This window comes from Micromys minutus (genome assembly GCF_963924665.1).
Source record: "Micromys minutus genome assembly, chromosome: 1".
Classification (NCBI taxonomy): Eukaryota; Metazoa; Chordata; class Mammalia; order Rodentia; family Muridae; genus Micromys; species Micromys minutus.
Window position 1 is genome coordinate 150378661 of NC_137969.1, and position 22320 is coordinate 150400980.

Consider the following 22320-nt stretch of genomic DNA (forward strand, 5'->3'; position numbering starts at 1 on the left):
CTCTCTCACACACACACACACACTCACACACTCACACACACACACACACACACACACACACACATACACACTCACACACTCACACACACTCACACACACACACACACACACACACACACACACACACACACACTGAAGGTAAAGCACAATCTGTGAACAGACCAGTGGGTTTCTCAACCTGCATCAAAGAAACTTCTCTCTGCAGAAGACGGTAGTAAACAAAAGACTCACAGCTGCCCAGCATGCAGAGGCACATCTGTATCACGCTGCCTCCTCCAAAGGTTCAGGGATAATCATGGCAGAGGAGGCAGAAAAACCCCAAGAGCCAGAGGTGGTGGCCATCTGCAGGGAAACAGTATTTGCTGGATTTCGAGGAGTCAGCCCTCACATGAACTCACACCAGCTGTGACTGCAACATGAGACCTGCACAAGGTCACACCAGACAAAAATCCCAGCAATGGTGGGAGAGGGGCTCATGAACTCCCACCCCAGCTGAGGAGCATCGGCAATTGATGGCTTCTGTATCTATGGGATTCTTAGTTTTTTCAAGATATTAAGAACATATCAAGATAAGTGTTATTCAAGTATGTCACAAAGTACACAAGAACAAAAATAAAATATCTAGGAAATGTATCATAGCACTGAAATAGGATTTGGAGCGGATGAGTAAGAGGTCAAGAAGAATTCGAGCCCAGAGTGCAGGGCAGCTGCTTCTTGGTCACTAACCAACCAGAGGGCCTCAGACAAACACCCCACTCCCTTCGTGCAAAGTTCTCTTCATTTGCAAGGAGGGAGGGAAGCTCTCCTAGAATTTCTAAGTCAATGCATGTATGATCCACCAAGGTATAAAACTAGAATATCTGGGGCCCACAGGATGGTTCCGTGAGTAGAGATGCTCACTGCTAGACCTGATAACCTAAGTTCAATGCCCAGAATCAACATTTGCAATTTCCCTTCTGACCTCTGCACATGCTCTGTGGCATACACACACACACACACACACACACACACAGAGAGAGAGAGAGAGAGAGAGAGAGAGAGAGAGAGAACAAATAAATAAATAGATAAATAAAATGTTAAAAAAAACCCACAGGAGTTTCACCTAAAATTTAAATAGCAAAGTCTCTGTTGCTATGAAATAAATACAGTTCCATGGGAAAATTATCAGTTAACCTCTTTAAGAGGAGTGATAATGTTTTCTTCTTAGCTCTGTGTTTCTAGAACTTCAGAGCCACAGGTGTTTGAGACCGGGCAACACTGAAGGACAGAAGGAACGGCTGTGCTTCAGCCATTAAAGGTGAGTAGATGCCCCACACACCTCTGCCCGGGACAGTCTTACTCTCATAAGAACTCAAAGCAAAGGGAGCTGAGGAAGAAGTCCTTGGTCACACAGTGATACTGTGACTTGGGAGGCCAGTTGCCCTAGTGGCCACTTTCCAGCCTGTTGATAGAGACTCAGAGCCCCAAGGAATGATCACTACCAGGTGCCCTCTCCTCTGCTGCGCAGGAAGCGGGGAGCACCCTGTATAAGATAGACATCTGAGCTGCCAATCTTCACAGATAAAACCTTTTTTCTTTTTAAGTATCAACTGTGGCTGTTGTTGGCTACTTTGTGGATTCTTCTCTCTTCCACCCTTCCAACCCCCTGACACTAGAGAGGAGAGAATGCGGGATAGAAAAGAAGGAGCAATGTTATGCTTAGACTACTTCCTGCTGGCTAGGGACATTAAGTTCTGTGGGCCAAGCTTGATCTTCGCCATCAGTACATCTAATTTCTTCCTTTCTTTTCTTCTTTGTGCATGAGTACTTAACAAACCTCAAACAAACAGCAAACAACCACCTCCTCGTGGGGCACTAGCATTTACATATCCTCTGAAAAAACTCTCAGAATTCCAAATGTCATACAATCGCAGAAACTATCAGCAGCTGGCAAAATCACCACTGTACTGAGGCAAACCAGAGGCAGCTGCTGTGGACCATCTGAAGCAGCTCCATGTCCCACACCTGAGACTAAAATAAAAACACATTCTTGTAATATTTTCTATGTTTTTTTTTTGTTTTTTTTTTTGTTTTTTTTTTAATGGATAAACAATATTTACTAACATCAAATTTTATGCTGATTTTTTTAAACGACTTTATTTTGCAAAACAAAGATACATGTAAAGATTTTAAACATTTTTTGCTTAAAATTATACATTTTTGTCAGTACTGTTTTTTCAGACATTAAAATAAATTTTACATAAAACCATGTGAATATGTTTTTTAGTCAGTACTTGATTTTTTTCAAGGGCTTGACAGTATGCATTGAAAACGTACTACTTGCAATAAGCGTAAAGTACATGCAAAACAAAACGCAACATGGAAATAGTCAAAGTCTTCTTGTTTTGTGAATATATGTATATTTTTTTGTTTTTTTTATTTCTTGGACTTCATACAGTCTGTGAGTTGTTTCTGGGGGAGTGCAAGCCTCTGGGGTTAGCATCCCACTATCAGTGACTGCATATTATGTCTGTTCTTTTGTGACTGGGTTATCTCACTCAGGATGATCTTCTCTAGATGCAGCCATTTTCTTAAGAATTTGGTTAAGTCATTGTTTCTGGTGGCTGAGTAGTATTCCATTGTGTATATGTACCACAATTTTTGTATCCATTCGTCTTCTGAAGGACATCTGGGTTCCTTCCAGCTTCTGGCTATTATAAATAGAGCCGCTATGAACATTGTGGTGCATATATCTTTGTTGTGTATTAAAGTGTCTCTGGGGTATATGCCCAGAAGTGGAATAGCTGGGTCTTCAGGTAGTACTATATCCAATTTTCTGAGGTATCGCCAGACAGATTTCCAGAGTGGTTGTATTAGCTTGCAACCCCACCAACAGTGGAGAAGTGTTCCTATTTCTCCGCAGCCTCGCCAGCATCTGCTGTCATCTGAGTTTTGGATCTTGGCCAATCTGACTGGTGTGAGGTGGAATCTTAGGGTTGTTTTGATTTGCATTTCCCTGATGGCTAAGGATGTCGAGCACTTCCTCAGATGTTTTTCGGCCATTCGGTGTTCCTCAACTGAAAATGATTTGTTTAGCTCTGTACCCCATTTTTTAATAGGGTTATTTGATTCTCTGGTGTCTAGCTTTTTGAGTTCTTTGTACATCTTGGATATTAGGCCTCTATCTGATGTGGTGTTGGTAAAGATCTTTTCCCATTCTGTTGGTTGCCGTTTTGTTTTCTTGACGATGTCCTTAGCCTTACAGAAACTTTGCAATCTCATTAAGTTCCATTTGTTAATCTTTGACCTTAGAGCTTGAGCCATTGGTGTTTTGTTCAGGAAATTTTCTCCTGTGCCTATGTGTTCTAAGGTTTTCCCTACTTTCTCATCTAATAGTTCCAGTGTATCTGGTTTAATGTGGAGATCTTTAATCCACTTACACTTGAGCTTTGTACAAGGAGATAAGAACGGGTCTATTTTCATTCTTTTGCATGTTGAGTGCCAGTTGGACCAGCATCATTTGTTGAATAGGCTGTCCTTTTTCCATTGAATGTTTACTGCTCCTTTGTCAAAAATCAGGTGACCATATACATGAGGGCTTATTTCTGGATCTTCTATTCTATTCCATTGATCCACTTGCCTATTTCTGTACCAGTACCATGCAGTTTTCAGCACAATTGCCTTGTAATATAGCTTGAGGTCAGGGATAGTGATTCCCGCAGATGTTTTTTTTGTTGTTGAGGATGGATTTCGCTATTCTAGGTCTTTTGTTATTCCATATGAAATTGCACATTGATCTTTCCAATTCCATGAAGAACTGGGTTGGAATTTTGATGGGGATTGAATTGAATCTGTAGATTGCTTTTGGTAATATGGCCATTTTTAAGATGTTGATCTTTCCAATCCATGAGCATGGGAGATCTTTCCATTTTCTGAGATCCTCCTCAATTTCTTTCTTTAGAGGTTTGAAGTTCCTGTCATACAGGTCCTTCACTTCCTTAGTTAGAGTCACACCAAGGTATTTCATAGTTTTTGTAACGATTGTGAAGGGTACCTTTTCCCTAATTTCTTTCTCCACATGTTTGTCCTTTGAGTATAGGAAGGCTACTGATTTGTTTGAGTTAATTTTGTATCCGGCCACTTTGCTGAACTTGTTTATCAGCTGTAGGAGTTCTCTGGTGGAATTTTTGGGGTCACTCAAGTACACTATCATGTCATCGGCAAAGAGTGATGTTTTTATCTCTTCCTTTCCAATTTGTATCCCCTTGATCTCCTTTTGCTGTCTAATTGCTCCAGCTAGGACTTCCAGTACTATGTTGAATAGGTAGGGAGAGAGTGGGCAGCCTTGTCGAGTCCCTGATTTTAGTGGGATTGCTTCAAGTTTTTCGCCATTAAGTTTGATGTTGGCTGTTGGTTTGCTGTATATTGCTTTTATTATGTTTAAATATGGGCCTTGGATTCCTGTTCTTTCCAGGACTTTTAACATGAAGGGGTGTTGGATTTTGTCGAATGCTTTCTCAGCGTCTAGTGAGATGACCATGTGATTTTGGTCTTTAAGTTTGTTTATATGGTGGATTACATTGATGGATTTCCTTATGTTAAACCATCCCTGCATCCCAGGGATGAAGCCTACTTGGTCATGATGAATGATGGTTTTGATGTGTTCTTGGATTCGGTTTGCAAGGATTTTGTTGAGTATTTTTGCATCAATGTTCATAAGTGAGATTGGTCTGAAGTTCTCTTTCCTTGTAGGGTCTTTGTGTGGCTTAGGTACGAGGGTTATTGTAGCCTCAAAAAATGAGTTGGGTAATATTCCATCTGATTCTATCTTTTGGAATAGTTTGGCGAATATTGGTGTTATATCCCCAATAAATGTCTGATAAAATTCTGCACTGAACCCGTCTGGACCTGGGCTTTTTTTGGTTGGGAGGCTTTTGATGACTTCTTCTATTTCTTTAGGTGTTATAGGGTTATTTAGATGGTTTACTTGGTCCTGGTTAAACTTTGGGACCTTGTATCTGTCTAGGAATTCGTCCATTTCCTCCAGATTTTCCAATTTTGTGGAGTATAAGTTTTTGTAGTAGGATCTGATGATTTCTTGAATTTCCTTAGTTTCAGTTGTTATGTCCCCACTTTCCTTTCTGATTTTGTTAATTTGGATACTCTCTCTTTGCCCTTTAGTTAGTCTGGCTAGGGGTTTATCAATCTTGTTGATTTTCTCAAAGAACCAACTCTTTGTTTTGTTGATTTTTTCAATGGTTTTTTTTTTTTTTTTTTTTGTTTCTATTTGGTCTATTTCTGCCCTAATTTTGATTATTTCTTGCCGTCTACTCTTTTTGGGTATATCCGCTTCCTTTTGTTCTAGGGCTTTTAGCTGTGCTGTCAGGTTGCTGATGTGAGCTCTCTCCAGTTTCTTCTTGGAAGCACTTAGGGCAATGAGTTTTCCTCTCAATACTGCTTTCATTGCATCCCATAGGTTTGGGTATGTTGTGTTATCATTTTCGTTGAATTCTAGAAAGTCCTTAATTTCTTTCTTTATTTCTTCTTTGACCCTGCTATCCTTTAACAGAGCGTTGTTTAGTTTCCATGTGTATGTGGGCATTTTGTTGTCTTTGTTGTTGTTAAAGACCAGCCGTAGACCATGGTGATCTGAGAGGATGCATGGGAGTATTTCAATCTTCTTATATCGATGAAGGCTCGTTCTGTGTCCAATTATGTGGTCAATTTTCGAGAAGGTGCCATGGGGTGGTGAGAAGAAGGTCTATTCTTTTACTTTAGGATAGTATGTTCTGTATATATCTATTAATTCTAGTTGGTTCAAAGTCTCTGCTAGTTTTGTAGTGTCCTTGTTCAGTTTCTGTTTCCCTGTTCTGTCCATTGGTGAGAGTGGGGTGTTAAAGTCTCCCACTATTATTGTGTGGGGTGAAATGTATTTTTTGAGCTTTAGTAGAGTTTCTTTTATGAATGTGGGTGATTTTTTATTTGGAGCATATATGTTAAGGATTGAGAGTTCCTCCTGACAGATTTCCCCGATAATGAGTAAAAAGTGTCCTTCTTTATCTTTTTTGATAACTTTTGGTTGGAAGTTTACTTTATTCGATATTAGAATAGCCACTCCAGCTTGCTTCTTGGAGCTGTTTGCTTGGAAGTTTTTTCCCACCCTTTTACTCTGAGATAGTGTCTGTCTCTGTCTCTGAGATGAGTTTCCTGTATGCAGCAAAAGGCTGGATTTTGTTTATGTATCCAGTCTGATAGTCTATGTCTCTTTATTGGGGAGTTGAGACCATTTATGTTAATAGATATCAAGGAATAATTGTTTCTGTTTCCTGCCATTTTTGCTTTTTTGGGTTGAGTTGTGTCTGTGTTTTTTTCTTCTTTTAGTTTTCTTGTTTAGGAGTTTTTTTGTTTTTATTAGGCTGTATTTTTCCTCCTTGTATTGGGTTTTCCACCTATAATTCGTTGTAGTGCTGGGTTTGTGGTCAGATATTGTGTGAATTTAGATTTGTCTTGAAATATCTTTGTCTCTCCATCGATGGTGATTGATAGTTTTGCTGGGTATAGCAGCTTGGGCTGGCACTTGTGCTCTCTTAAGGAGTGCATGATGTCTGTCCAGGCTCTTCTAGCTTTCATAGTCTCTGTTGAGAAATCGGGTGTGAGTCTGATTGGTCTGCCTTTACATGTTACCTGACCTTTTTCCCTTACTGCTTTTAGTATTCTTTCTTTACTTTGGGCACTTGATGTTTTTACTATTATGTGTCGGGAGGTATTTCTTTTCTGGTCCAACCTATTTGGAGTTCTGAAGGCTTCTTTTATGCTCGTGGTCATCTCATTCTTGAGGGTAGGGAAGTTTTCTTCTATGATTTTGTTGAAGATATTTACTGTGCCTCTTAGTTGATACTCTTCTCCCTCTTCTATTCCTATTATCCTTAGTTTCAGTCTTCTCATTGTGTCTTGTATTTCCTGGACATTTTGGGTTAGGAGCTTTTTGTTTTTTGCATCTTCTCTGGCTGTTTTGTCTATGTTTGCAATGTTGTCTTCTGCCCCCGAGATTCTCTCCTCGATCTCTTGTAATCTGTTGGAAATGCTTGCTTCTGTGACTCCTGATTTCTTTTTTTGGTGTTCTGACTCTAGGGTTATCTCTTTTAGCGCTTTATTTATTGTGTCAATTTCTGTTTTAATTTCCCTCTTCCATTCCTTTATTTCTTTGGTTCTGTTTTCATCTCGTTCTTTGAGTTCTTTGAGTGTTTTTCTTGTTTCTTCTTTAAAAGCTTCTGAATCTTTTTGCTTTTCCTCCCTTTCTTGTTTAAGTAACTCTATCAGTGTCTTGAGGCATGATTTCAGGTCTGTGTCTTCTTTCTCTGGAGTGTTTGGAATTCCGATGTTTGCTACTATCGGAGAGCTGGGTTCTGGTGTTGCTAGATTGTCTTGGTTTCCTTGGGATATACTCTTTCTCTTTCCTCTTGCCATTTTGTTGTCAGTGATATGTTCTTGCCTTTCCCTTGTATCTGGTCTGTGTCCCTGGTACACTTTCCATGTGCACTCCGCAGAGATCCCTCTGCTCCCCCGCAGCCTAGGTCTCCCACTCACCAGTTGCTCAGCCTGTTCGAGCCGCCTTTCCGGCTGGCAGTTGGGCCAGGCTCCGCTCTGCGTCCTGAAGTCGTCTCCGGGTGGGAACAGAAGTTCCTAAGATCTGTTCCAGGTAGCAGTTTCTCAGCCTGTTCGAGCCGCCTTTCCGGCTGGCTGTTGTCTATGTTTTTTAAAGAAACCAAAATTTCAAAGTTATCAATACAATCAACCTTTGGCATCTCAGACATTTAAAAGAGATGGAGAAGTGGAGTGTGCACTTTATGTGACTGTTGTTTGGATTCTGAAGTTGTTAGAATTTTGCTGTGTTTATTTGCTTTGGTTTGCATGTTCCTGTGCATTTTTGAGTGAATAACAGACGCTGTAATCCCATGCCTGTTAATTCCGTTGTGATCTCTGTAAAACAAGAGCCTGCTCCTGATAACCCAGATAACACCGTGTGTTGTTTGTTGATTACTAATGAGATTTTCCCTAATTTCCTAGTGTCACTGCCCAACTAGTCAATATGCAAATACATCATCTATTCCTTCCAAATGTGCTTCCTGGTTGGCTCATCCAAGCCACCATCCAATCAGACACCTCACATTATATCTGATGAAGATACCCCAAATCCTTTTTTTGTCTAATGCTGAAGAAGACAAGCCAGTAGTTTCTAATAATAGACACATTCAGATTCATCTGTTTCTCTTGTTTGACTTTTCCCCCCTGGTATCCTCTATATTTTCTGTAAACTGAAGGTCAGCCTGAAGATGTAATAATGTTCTGGATAAAGACTCAGGCAACAGATGGTGTACGACATGTCTACGCTTAATGCTGTCTGGTGATTCCAGGGTGGGGGTGTTGGGGGAGGACCAGTGTGCAGTGGTGACTGGAGTCTCACCACTATAAATTACTATTATGCCCCAGATCCAATTCTGGGTCTGTGTGATATTGAAAGAATCAAGTTCCCTGCCTCTCAGTTTAGCAGCACAAATTTTCTCCGAATACAGGCAGGAAGGGCAGCTGTTGGCTTTAAGTTTAGATTTAGTTGCTGAGACCCAGAGGAATGCCGCAGTAGCAGTCACCCCAAAGGTAATAAGTTAGGTTGGCTTTGGGACATTCTCAGGGGGTGATCAACAAATGTTAATCCCCATAACTTACCCTGTTGACCCTCAGTTACCCCACCACTGATCAGGGGTAGCCCTTTCAGGTTGGATCCTGAATCTGTTGCTACATCTTCCAGACTTACCCTCAACCCTCTCCCCTAGGAACCCTGCTTGTTTTTATGGAGTGTGATTCTGGCTCCTGGGATTCTCTGCACATGTAGGTTTTCACTCCTCCAAGACTCTCTCCATGGATACAACAAGGAAACATATTTGCAGAAAAGTGAGGCTGAGTAGGTGGTTCCAATTCATTACAAAATTGTTACTATTCTCCTTAACTTTGTGTTTCAGCTCTTCTTTCTAGGAAGACTTTTGTTTTATTTTCATTTGTTTGAATGCCTAAAATGTTTGCATAGTTCCAAATTCAAGGTGACAGGTAACAAGTGTATTCAGAGAACTCTTGGGTTCACCCTGCTCTTGACTACACCCACACTCCTACATCCGACTCCCACGGGTGACCGTTTCTACTTACTTACGATCTATTCATCCAGCATATTTATAAAATATATGTAAATTTATGTATGTGGTTCTCAATTGTGTGTGTGTTTACGTGATATGTGTCATATTCTTAGTGCAGTGGTTCTCAACCTGGAGATTTGAACCCTTTGGGGATCAAATGACCCTTTCACAGAGGTCACCTAAGACCTTTGGAAAACACAGATATTTACATTACGATTCATAACAGTAGAAAAATTATAGTTATGAAGTAGCAACAAAAATAATTTTATGCTTGGGAAGACCCATAACATGAGACACTGCATTAAAAGATCGCAGCATTAGGAAGGTTGAGGACCACTGTCTTGAAGACAAGGTATTCCACTGGACCAGAAGCTCACCAGTTCAGCTAGTCTGACACGATATCGAGCCTGGGATTCTCCTCTCTCTCTAGCCGCTAATGCTTGGGTTATAGGCAAGAATAACCATACCTTATGTGTACTCAGGATTTGAACTCAGGTCCTCATGCTTGCACAGAAAACACCCCTACCAACTGAGCTTTCCTTCCAACTTCTCTATGTAGAAGAAAGCATACTATGTATACCTTTGGAATAATGCACCAAACTATCAGTTTTTATCAGTAACTAATAATAGTTTTGTCTTATTCATGGTTACATCATTCTACATAATGTGGGTATTCTATAGTTTATGTAATTAGCCTCTCTTCGTAACTGTTTGAATAATTTTCAATGCTGTGCATTTAAAACCAATGCTATAATGTATATCCTAAGGCATTTACCATTTCTTATTTTCAAAAGGACTTTGATGATAGATCCCAAAAAGTGATGCTTGTAGATTTGAAAAAAGGCATGCAATACTGTTTTTAAGATTTTATTTTTAATGAATGTTTACACGGGATGGCAGGGGAGCATAAACTGTGCACATGTTAGTGCACATGTCTGAGGAGTCCAGAAGAGAGTGTCAGGTTCCCTGCAGGCTGAGTTACTAGCAGTTGCCAGCTGGCTGCCTGACACAGTACTGGGAACCAAATCCTCTGGGAAAGTAGAATGACATCACCACTGAGTTGTGCCTATAACAGACATCTCTAGCCCTCTACTCAGTGGTTACACTATTCACACCTCCACCAGTGCCCAGTGGTTACACTATTCACACCTCCACCAGTATTTTTTCCTGGTCAGTGAAATGTGTTGCAACATTTGGCATTTGGGTTTGTTTGCTTGTTTGTTTGTTTTTTCTTTTTTCTTTTTTGCAAATCTGATATTTTGCATTTCTCTTTTTAGTAAAGTTGCTTCCACACATTCTGGTCTCTGAATCTAATGCTTTGTGACATTATTTGTATAAGAAGCTACTGAAGAACATTTTGGCAATTTTCTCTGTTACATACACATACACATACACATACACACACACTCACACATACTAGATCTTTCCAGACTTTTCTGTCTCAATTGAGGTCTATTTTGAGAAAACTGATTTTCCTAGATAATTACTGATTTACCAAGGTATTTAAATAAACTCACGTAGCAAATGTGCCTTACAATTTAAAGTTTTTTCTTAAAGAATATTTCTTTCCTTTCAATTTTTTTATATATAATTACTTTCTTGGTTAGATTATTTGTCTACTGTTGTTTATTAGGTCAGTGTACATATTTATTTGAAGTTTTCTTTCCAAAGATTGATTTCAAAATTTATCTTGATTGTTAATTTCTTCCTTCTATTTTATCTTACTTTGTTCATTCTTCATATTTAAACTATTTCAATTTATTTCTCTGGTAAAACTGCCTATAACTATGAGTCTCAATCTATGGCTCATGACCAACCCCTTTGGGTGTAGGATATCAAATATCCTACATATTTATGTTACAATTCAGAATATTAACACCATTGTAGTTATAAAGTAGCAATGAAATAATTTTACACTGGGGGGGTCACTACAACATGAGGAAGTATGTTAAAGAATCACAGCGTTAATGGTTACCCACTAGTCAGTAGCTATATGTTCCCTCTGAGAACTGTTTCAGCTGCATTTTATGGTGTCTGACAGGTATGTTTTCATGAGAAGTACATACTACAAGTTTCATAGTTCTAGTTCATAAAATTCCTTGTCTCCAAGTCTTTCTGTAGGTTTCAGTTTTATTTTTTAATTTCCCGGAAGGTAAGCTTTAATATTTTTTTTATTTTGGCATTGTGGAACCTTTGTATCATTTTATTTTTAGATTTGACCAAGGTTTTCAATATGTGTTATTTATTTTATTTTTTATTGGAAATTATTTTCCCCCAGTTTCTTTTAGTTCCTGTCCACCTTCCTACCCACCCAACTCCAGATCCTTTCTTTCTTAATCTTTAAAACAAACAAACAAGAAACAAACAAAATACCAAAATACCACAAAAACACAAAATTGAAAAATATACAAGCAAAAATTCAACAAGACAAAGAAAAAAAAATCTTAGTAAGTGTTCTGTTGCTATGAAAAGACACCATGACCATGACAACTCTTACAAAAGCAAGCACTGAACTAGACACTTGTTGACTCTTTCAGAAGCTTAAGCCATTATCATCATGGCAGGGAGCATGGCAGCCGTTAAGTAGGCATGATGGTGGAGAAGGAGCTGAGAGTTCCACACCCCGATGCTCAGGCAGAAAGAGAGGGAGACACTGGGCTGTGAAACCTTAAGGCCCACGTCCCCGACACGAACATGCCTATTCTGTAGAGTCCACACCTCCTAATCCTTCCCAAACAGTTCATCAACAGGAGACTAAGCATGCAAATAATGAGCCTGTGGGGACCATTCTCATTCAAGCCTCCACAATCCCAAAGTGAGCAATAAAAGACAAACAGTCTACAATATGACCATGGGAAGAAAAGAAAAAAAAAAAAAAACATGGATTTATAAGGGGGTAGAGGGGGCTGGGGAGGATGGGGGCAGGAGGTCCAGAGCAGCCACAGATCTTCCTGTTGAATCCCAGTTTTTAACTACTATATGTCCCCTGTGCTCCTGGCCACATCTGTCTCCCTTGGTTGAAATCTCCTACTCTCTGTGTGGTTTCGGCTTCTCCCTGAATCTCTTGAACTTTATCCCTTGAGAAACCCACATCTCCTGTTTAGTGCTTAGAAATTTACAGTTCTTTGTGTGAGGCAGACTGACAGGTAGCAGAAGGATCTAAGTAGCAGGAGCCAAAGACTGCCAGCACTGCTTAGGAGGAACTGGACAGAGACACATTCTGGTGTCTACTTCCTTACCAAGTTTTAAACTTGTGAGTCTTGAAGCAAGTTAAATAAGGTGCAAGTCACCAACAGGACACCTGAAGAAGGGACAAACAGAATTCAGAACTCGAGCATTCTAGTTTTGCCTAGAAAATAACAAAAGTGATAAATTACAAGTCAAAGTGGCAAATTAAGAGCAGTTAATTTTATGTACCAACTTGACCAGTCCACAGTACCCAGATATTGGTCAAACATTAATCTGGATGTTTCTGTGTAGGTGTGTGGGTAGGAAATTGGTGAACTTTGAGTTGAGAAGATTACCCATCATAATGTGAGCTTCGTCCAATCAGACAAATGCTCTCACAAAACAAAGACTGACCTCCCCCAGGGAAGAAGGAACTTTGCCAGACTGACTTTGGATTGGGGATCTCAGTCTTCCTTATTTCCTAGTTTGCTAGAGCAGCCTCTCTAACATCACAATGACTTCTGAAAATACTCACCACTCTCCTCCTTCTCCTCCTCTTCCTTCTCCTCCTTTTTCTCTTCTTCCCCCTCTTCCCTCCTCCCCACCCACTCCTTCTCTCCTCTCTTCTTTGGAGAACCTTAATGTATGGTCATAAACTCTCTAGCAATTACTTTCCAAAATAATAATGCAAAAATAAGTAATTAACAAAGAAACAAGTGCATGAAAATATTTTTTTCAATGTATTAACCCAAAATGAAGCAAAACACCAAAATCAGTAGTAGAAAAAGACAAAACAGGAAGTATCGCAGATCACAAACAAATGATAAAGTGGTAGCTATAAGCCATGCATGTCTTCAGTTGAAGACAACGGAGGAAAACAGATTGGATTAAAAAAACAAACTATTTTCTACTTAACTACAGGCCCACGGAAAGGCAACGTGAACAAAGAGTGAAAGACTTGCCTTTTAAGCATCCACTCCTAACATCTGTGTGCTGTACAATAGACAGCATTGTGGACTATAAGAGAAACAGTTCATGGTGGAAAACAGGATGACTTTCCAGGAGGATACAGTGATCTTAAATATGTATGTGCCAATAACATAATTGAAAATCAATAAAAAATAGACAGAATTAAAGAGGAAAAAAAGCACATCCAAAGTTATGAAGAAAAAAACTCCAACATACCTGTTCCTGAACATACCTGAGATAGTCTGTGTAGCAATCTCTCAAGAATACAGATGCAATCACATCCCAGACACGATAATACTGAATTGAATCCAGCGGTGTGAGGATTGAGCAAGTGGGCGGGGCTGAAAGGATGTTAACATTGGGATGCTTGCTCTGCACAGGAGTTTGGGACTTTAAAAAACACAACTGTGTAGAACTCGAAGCAAGGTGGAAGGCTGGAAGCTGCCTTTGTGTGAGTCAGAGAAGAGTTGGGACACAGAAGAGCAGGTTATATTTATATGAGAGAAAGAACTGAGGAAAAGTCCAGCTAAGATGTTGGACATGCACTGGGTGTGGTCAGTCCGAGACAGCAAGGCTGCTTAGAGAAACTGAGTGAGGGGGTGGTGAGGGGGGATGTGAAAAACACTCTGGAGAAAAGCAGCAGCCAGGAGAGCCACCCACTTGCACATAATGTTCCATGCTACTTGCTCCAAGACGGGGTCATCAGTAGCTATAGGAAGGCAGACTCCTCCTGGATTCGGGCGGCCTAAGATGATTAAGCAGGGGAGAGTGATACACCATGGGAAAAGATTCAGCAGATTGGGGTTATGGAACCTGTGACAAACCGTGGCTAGAAGTGTGAAGCTGAAACCCTCCAAAAGGCATCTGGAGTGGAAAAACCAAGAAAACACACACACACACACACACACACACACAGACACACACACACATCCTAAGCATGTAAGCATGTGACAGCTTAGGCATGAGAAGCTGGCTGAACTTGGCCCAGTCTTCCAATGAGTGAGTGGGTATTCTCTCTCAAGAACTGGGTGACATCAGCAGTGACAGGGACAAAACCCAACCATCAAGAGGCTACCTAGCCACAAAGGTGACTGTGAGCATAGGCAGAGCTTCCACACCTTTTTGGGGGGCCTCACAAAGAGCCCCACATGAAAAAAAATGGCTTTGCCAGGAACTGAGTTGTACTGGGCAGGTTAGAGATCTTTGACTGGGGAGTCCCTGCACAGTGGAGGCCACACTAAAGCCTATCCCAGTGGGAAAAGCATACGGACTCAGCCTGCTCACAGAAGCAGCCCCTTGACTCATTTGCAGAGCCTGGTACAAAAAAAAAAAAGGTCTGGGAGGAGGCCTGGAGAGATGGTTTAGTGGTTAAAAGATGATCTTCAAGAGGACCAGGGTTCGACTCCCAGCTCCCATGTGGTGGTTCACAAATGTCTATAACTCTAGTTCCAGGGAATTGGTGTCCTCTTCCAACAGGCAAGCCCATGGTTCACATACAGGCAATATGAAATAAAAATAAATAAGTATAAAAATAGTTTCTAAAAAAAGGATGAAGGGCGGTGCAGAAATCACATTCATCTCAACTAGAGCCATTTTTACTTCAATGTACTTCTTACCTTATTTTTTTATATTTTTTAAATTCAGTCGCTTGTTTCTTTGGATTTAGCTTGTATCTCATTATGACTCTGTTTACAACACCTATCCCATAATGACTTCTCTGCTGTTTCTCACCTAGGTCTTTCCAGTCAGTGCCTTCACTTTAGTTTCAGATACTCTCAAGGCTGAAATTGAGACATGAGTTGTTGCTCAGTCAACCACATGACGAGGGATGTGCTTCCCGTCTAGCAACATTAGCTCTGCAACAACTGGAGAGTCCCTTTCAGGATGTACTTAGTGGACTTTAGACTGCTTGTGCACATTGAAAACAGGAAAAAAATGCATCTCTGAGCACTTTTTCTGGTTTTTGTTGTTGTTGTTGTTTAGCTATAGCTGCTAGAAGCAGCAGCCAGCCACCATGATTATATTCCTTAGTTTTCCAGAAATCTTCAAAAGACCCAAAGGAATGGTGGCTCAGAAGCATTCAGTCTGGTGATACAACACAGGGAGTGGAATCACTTGCTGTGCACGCTGATGACTTGACCTTGGATCACAGGACACAGGCAAAGGAAAGGACTGGACTCCAAACATCGTCCTCCAACCTCCATGCATGAACACACATGATGTGCACACACCTGTGTTTAAGTACACACACAGTAATAACAAAACCAAAATATCGGAAGTATCAACTGCAGTGCTCTTTACCTAGGTTACTCCCCGGATTATCAGTCTTCTCTGTACTACCAGAGGAATCTGTATGCGTAGATGAACTGGAGACAGAGAGCTGGCTACCACGGAGCCCAGCAGAGAAAGCCATCCTTACAATCCTGTTGCTATGGAACCACTGCCACTATCAAATAAGTATCAGATCAGGCTCCCTACAGGAACAGAGCTGATGAAAAAAATGCATATAGACTATGAGTGGATCGTGATGGTGTGAATGAGAAATGTATGCCATAGTCTCAGGCATTTGAATGCTTGGTTCCCAGTTGGTGATATTGTTGGGGATGCTTAAGAGCTGTGGCCTCACTAGAGAATGAGTTCATGATGGTGGCAGAGGCAGTGCAGCAGGCCCAGTAGCTGGAGAAGCAGCTCAGGACTCACATCTTGAACTGAAAGCACAAAACAGGGTGCTCTAGAAATGATGGTCATAGTGTTGTAACTCTCTGAGCCCACACCCAGAGATAAACAGAGTAAGCAATTCTTCTTCTACACCACGTCATAGAACATTGGTTGAGATATTATCGGCACTTGGTAAATCTGTATTGTCATATTTAAAACATAGGATATTTCCTGAGACATCTTGACAGCCTAAGACTGAAACTACTACTTGACCCTAGAAACCGACTCCTTATCCCCAATATGTTCCTTAGGCGCTTCTCTTTCCCAGAGATGAGAGAACCAATTCAGGACATGGGAGGAGCCCCAGGGCAGTGCTTCTCAGCCTTCCCAATGCTGAGACCCTTTAATACCATTCCGCCTGTTGTGTGACCCCCCCCAACCATAAAATTACCTTCATTGCTCTTCATAACAGTAATTTTGCTACTGTTATAAATCATAACGTAAATGTCTGATATGCAGGGTATCTGACATGCAACTCTTCTGAAAGGGTCTTTTGACCCCCATGTTTGGAACTCCTGCCATGAGCATAGACAGGCTCGCCAGGTCCGTTTTTTCCTCTCATCACATCTGACGTGGTGTAAAAGGTCATGTGGGCATCACAGTTTCAAAGTCAGATTTCCATCTTAAGACCGTGTTTGGTTACTTTAAAGACTCTGGCAGGCGGATGACGGGAGCTTTGCTGTTTCCCTCGACTTCCAGTTGCTGGCACTGTTAGCTACTGTGGTACTCTCAGCGGGGAGTGAGCTCTCTCACAGCCCTGGTCTAGATGATTTCTGGAGATACATGCGAGTTACAGATCTGTGAATTGGCAATTGCAGTGAAATTACTCCCCAGGAGGACTCGACAGTGATCTTTCCTATAGCCATTCATTGAATAAACATTTGTAAATATTCATTAAAAATGAGATAGTAAATATGTAAGTGGCTGTGTAGTGGTGGTGAGCACCTTCAATCCCAGAAGTAGAGGCAGGTGGATCTCTGAGCTCTGGGCCAGTCTGTTCTACAGAGGGAGTTCCAAGATAGCCAGGTCTACACAGAGAAACCCTGTCTCAACAAACAAAGTAAGTAAATAAATAAATAAATAAATAAGAAAGAAAAACAAAAAGAGTAAGTTCTCTCCAAAAGGACTTTGCAATCCATTCTGGGGAAGATTTTTTTTTTTTAAGATGAGTAATAGTTATATCATGTTGTAATTCCAGATTTATTATTGTCTCCATTTGGAAATTAAGTATGACATAAGAAGATATAGCTAAGGGATTAAGTTGACAAGGGATAAATTTATGATAATTAATATTTGTTATAAACTTGACTTTTAATAGTATCTGGAATCAACTTAGAGATGTGCCTCCATGTCCTCTTCTGGTACCCACACACGTGCACACACATAAACGCACACACATATGCACGCACAGGTACACAAACAGAATAAAAACAAATCATTTGAATATTTTCCAGTTTGAGGAGTTTGGTTTTCCATTCCAACAAGTAAATGTGACAATTGTATCCACCTCCCCCCTCCCCACACCTGTTTCTACACTCTCAGTTTATATGAACAACTGTGGTACCCTCTTCTTCCAGAGCCTATGGGAAAGACCTCAGACTAATGTGACTGTGATTTGATTCCTTTCAGATCACCATAGGTTCTGAAGCAAGGGCTAGGTAAGCTGTAGTGGTTTGAATGAGAATGGCCCTCATAGGCTCATATATTTGAATAATTGGTCCCTAGTTTGTAGAACTGTTCAGAAAGAATTAGGAGATATATCCTTGTTGATGAAGTATGTCATGAGCTGGGGCAAGATTTGAGCTTTCAAAAAGAAATTACCAACTAGCTCTCCCTGCCTCATGCTTGTAGATCAAGATGTAAGAACTCAACCACTAATCCAATGTCATGCCTGTACCCCTACCTGCTGCCATGCTCCCCACTATGATTATCATGGACTCTAACCCTCTGAAACTATAAGCTCTAAATAAACTCTTTCTTCTATAAATTGCTTTGGTCATGGTGTCTCATTTCAGCAAAAGAGAAGTAGCCAAGACATGGGCTCTATTCACTACTGCTGTAAAAAGAAAGGAAAAAAACTGAATCCAATAACTTTTAAGGTATTATTTATATCTAGCCATAGAAAGATCTCTGACAGAGACCTAAATCCTGATTCTCAAACCTATATCAGTAATTACATACAACACCAAAATAGGTGAGACTTGGGACATGTCATACCAGCACTAAATGGTCTCAGCTCAGATTCTCCAGTACTAGCCAGTCCTAGAAGTACACATAGGGCACATCTCTCTCAAACAAATACACATACCTGGCTCCTAGGTATGAGCCCTGGAGGTGATATCTGCTATTAAGTGACAGGTATGTTTGTCCTCTCTCCCCCTCCCTCTCTCTCCCTCTCCCTCCCCCCCAACCCCTCTCTCTCTTTACCTCTCTTTCCCTCTCATCCTTACTATGTTCTTTCCCCCAGTCAACTATCTATACTTTTTATAAACCTTATACCATGGTTATAAAGTTACTGAGTGTAATAATTTGTAATTGGGCAAGTTTGGAGTCTACAGAACCTGCACTTGGTATGGAATGATATACTCTGCAATGATACACTTACATGACCTTCCCTTTCCCGAAGTCAGTCTCTAGTTTACAGCAAAAAGAGTTTCTCATTTGTCTTCTAAGTCACCTGGACAGTCGGACCTCTTCTGCTTGGGTCCCCTGAAGCCACACATGTCCAGTTTAAGTGTGTGCACTGCCCCAGACTCTGCCTAGCTCTTCTCTGCCTATTTAGTCTTTGACATTGGTGGCCCCATAGTTCCACTCTCAGAAAACTACTTCCAGTGTCAGCACTCTTTCCTCTTAGCCAGCTACTAAATCTTTCTCACAGCCTTTTACAAGTTTCCATTGGCCCATGACTCATCCCTTAAGGACTCCCTCAAGGTTGGTTATCCTCAAAGATGATAAGCTGCCTTCCTTGCCACTTCCATGTGAATCTTGTCCAAGCAAGGAATAGAAGCACATTATCAACTATCATTCAGCCATGGGCTCTAAAAGGTGAAAGATCTCCTGAAAGATGATCCTCAGAAATGAGAGGAGAAGCAAGCAGAGGTCTGGAGAAAGACAGACCAGATGATTCTTTTTTTTTTTTTTTTTTTTTTTGGTTAAATATTTTTTTAAACTTTATTTTAAAAAGCAAAGAAAAAAGAAAAAATTTTAAACATTTTTGCATAAATATATACAAATACAATTGTGTCAGTGCTTGGCTTTTTTTTCTTTTAAGGTTTGATACTCTGCATTAAGTTCTTACTATTTACAATGAGCAAAAAGTACTTGTAAAACAGGGTGTAACCCGGAATTAGTCCACGTGTTCTTGGTGTGTAAGGATTGAGCATGACATTTTTTTTTGTTTTGTTTTGTTTTCTTTTCTTTTCTTTTTTTCTTGAACTTCACACAGTCTGTGAGTTGTTTCTGGGGTGTTTAGGGATTTCTGGGGTTAGGATCCAATTATCAGTGACTGCATATTATGTCTGTTCTTTTGTGACTGGGTTATCTCACTCAGGATGATATTCTCTAGATGCATCCATTTTCTTAAGAATTTGGTTAAGTCATTGTTTCTGAAAGCTGAGTAGTACTCCATTGTGTAAATGTACCACAATTTTTGTATCCATTCATCTACTGAAGGACATCTGGGTTCTTTCCAGCTTCTGGCTATTATAAATAGAGCTGCTATGAACATTGTGGTACATGTATCTTTGTTGTATGTTGGAGTGTCCCTGGGGTATATGCCCAGAAGTGGAATAACTGGGTCTTCAGGTAGAACTATGTCTAATTTTCTGAGGAATCGCCAGACTGATTTGCAGAGTAGCTGTATCAGTTTACAACCCCACCAACAGTGAAGAAGTGTTCCTCAGATGATTCTTAAGAAGAAAGAAAGGAAGAAAGAAAGAAAGAAAGGAAGGAAGGAAGGAAGGAAGGAAGGAAGGAAGGAAGGAAGGACTCAAGACAGAAGTGGTCATCAGAGGCCATCAAAGTTCTTTACATTCTAGGCCACATGGTTAGAGATCCTCTGTATGTTCTATAAAGCTCAAAGATGAGCCCAGATGACCTGTGGTAAACACTAGGGAGAGATGAGATGAGGAAAACAGGAGTTCCTCTCCTTAAGGAACTTCCAGTTCTGCAGCTGAGGTGGAATAAAGCTATGAAGAATATAAGGCAAGAGAACATTTAGCAATATGATAGACAGAAAGCACAGTGCTGGGACCCCTTGGGGAAAAGGCAGTTTTCTCCAAGGGGAGGTACAAAGGAAGTGGACTTTGAATCTGGGTCAGAGGAGAAAGAGAATTTGACTAAAGCAAAGATGATAGAATTGGAGAGCAGTCACAAGAGGACTTAATAGAGAGAATGTGGAAAGAAGAAAGTCTATGCATGGTCCCAGAACACTTAGGACAGATGATCAAGCTCCCATTCTTTCTGTTGTCCTGGGGTCGGCTGGACATAAATCATGATCTGAAGATGTCTGCCTTTGTTTACTAGGTCAAAAATAATAGCCTGCTCTGCAGTGAGTTCCCACTGTCCTGTGAGTCATTTGTCATATGATGTCACTTGGCTATATTCCTACTGCCTCTGCCTAGTGTATTAATGAGAACAAGGTAAGTTCTTCACAGAAAAATATTAAGACAATTTAAAGGGAAGCTAGAAAAAGAAAAACAAGATCCTCTGACTCATGAATTTGCTTTGATGCTGTTTTCTTAGTCATTCTTATAACCAAGAAAAGCTAAACGAGACAAGAGACAAATGGCAAAGTCTGAGATCTTGGCAGGACACACAGGCTATAGCTGGGTAGGTGATGTTGACCAAGGAGCACATTGCTATGTCAACCTACAGCCTCTAGAAGCCACCCAGCAGGAGGAGCTCTGTGCTGGAGTCATGCATACAGCTTGCTAAACTGCAGTTTTTAACCCCAGTCAGGTGACTGTAGCATGTAGTTTTTGCTACCCTGCCTTAAACTCCAGGCGAACCACACTACCAGACCCTCCCAAGTTCCTTCAAATCCATGGATCTTTCTCTCTCTCTCTCTCTCTCTCTCTCTCTCTCTCTCTCTCTCTCTTTCACTCACTCACACACACACACACACACACACACACACACTAACTTATTTTCAACTTGACTTATTGGTGCAGTTGCTGGGTACTTCTAATGTCGCACAGCTATCATGTCCTTCCCAATACTCTCAACTCCGCACCTCTTAATCTGCACTCACTTAGTTGTATTTCTAATCTACCATGAAGAAACAGCTTATGGCTACTCCATCTGAGATCTCACATGGCTATTCACCTTTTCCCCCTCCAAAGAATAGCAATAGCACATTCTCCTCTCCCACATCTGCTAGCCTGCCTGCAGGAAAACTGGAAGTTCTATCTATTCCATGCAGCTCATTGGCCACTAGCATCTTTATTGATAGATCAAAAACCAACTGGGAAACAGGACCTTAGCATCAGACACACCCATTCCAAGAGACTTTGAGGATAACTTGAAAGGAAGCAACAGAAAGTGATATGGGTTCTCATCCCTGGTTCCAATCTGTGATCCACCACAACTCTATAACTTCCTGAAAGTCACTTCTGCTTCTGGGCCTCTATTTTCTCTTTCCCCCAAATAAAATGTTTCACTGATCTCAAAGTCAATATAAAATTCAATACTTCAACAGGCACTGATGCCATCTGCCACCAGGAACAGCTGAGATCGGGAACACAGGCCTGGTGAGACTGTGCTGCAAGTAGCCGGGGTGCAGAGAGGTCTGGGCCAAGCACCCAGAAACCACGCCCCTCCCCCACTGGTTCAGGGTAGCAGAAACTCTGCAATAGGGTCTCCACCCAGCAGGCCCGTGAGTGCAGAACAGGGGCTCAGGCCATCTGTCACCAGAAACAGCTGAGATCCAGGGACACAGGCCTGGTGAGACTGTGTTGCAAGTAGATGGGGAGCAGAGAGGTCTGGACAGAGAATCCAGAAAGCACCCACCCCCATTTTTTCAGGGGAATAGGAACTCTGCCATAGAAACTCAGTTTCCAACCGGAAGGCTTGCATGCAGAACAAATGCTCAGGCCATTAGCGACCAGGAACAGCAGAGATCCAGGGAAAGAGGCCAGGTACACAGGAGAGACGGGAACAGAATCACTGTCAACAAGACCATGTATAATCACAGACAACAAGATGGCAAGAGGAAAGCAAAAGAACTTACCCAACGGAAACCAAGACAACCTAGCAACACCAGAACCCAGCTCTCCCATCACAGCAAACACTGGAATGCCAA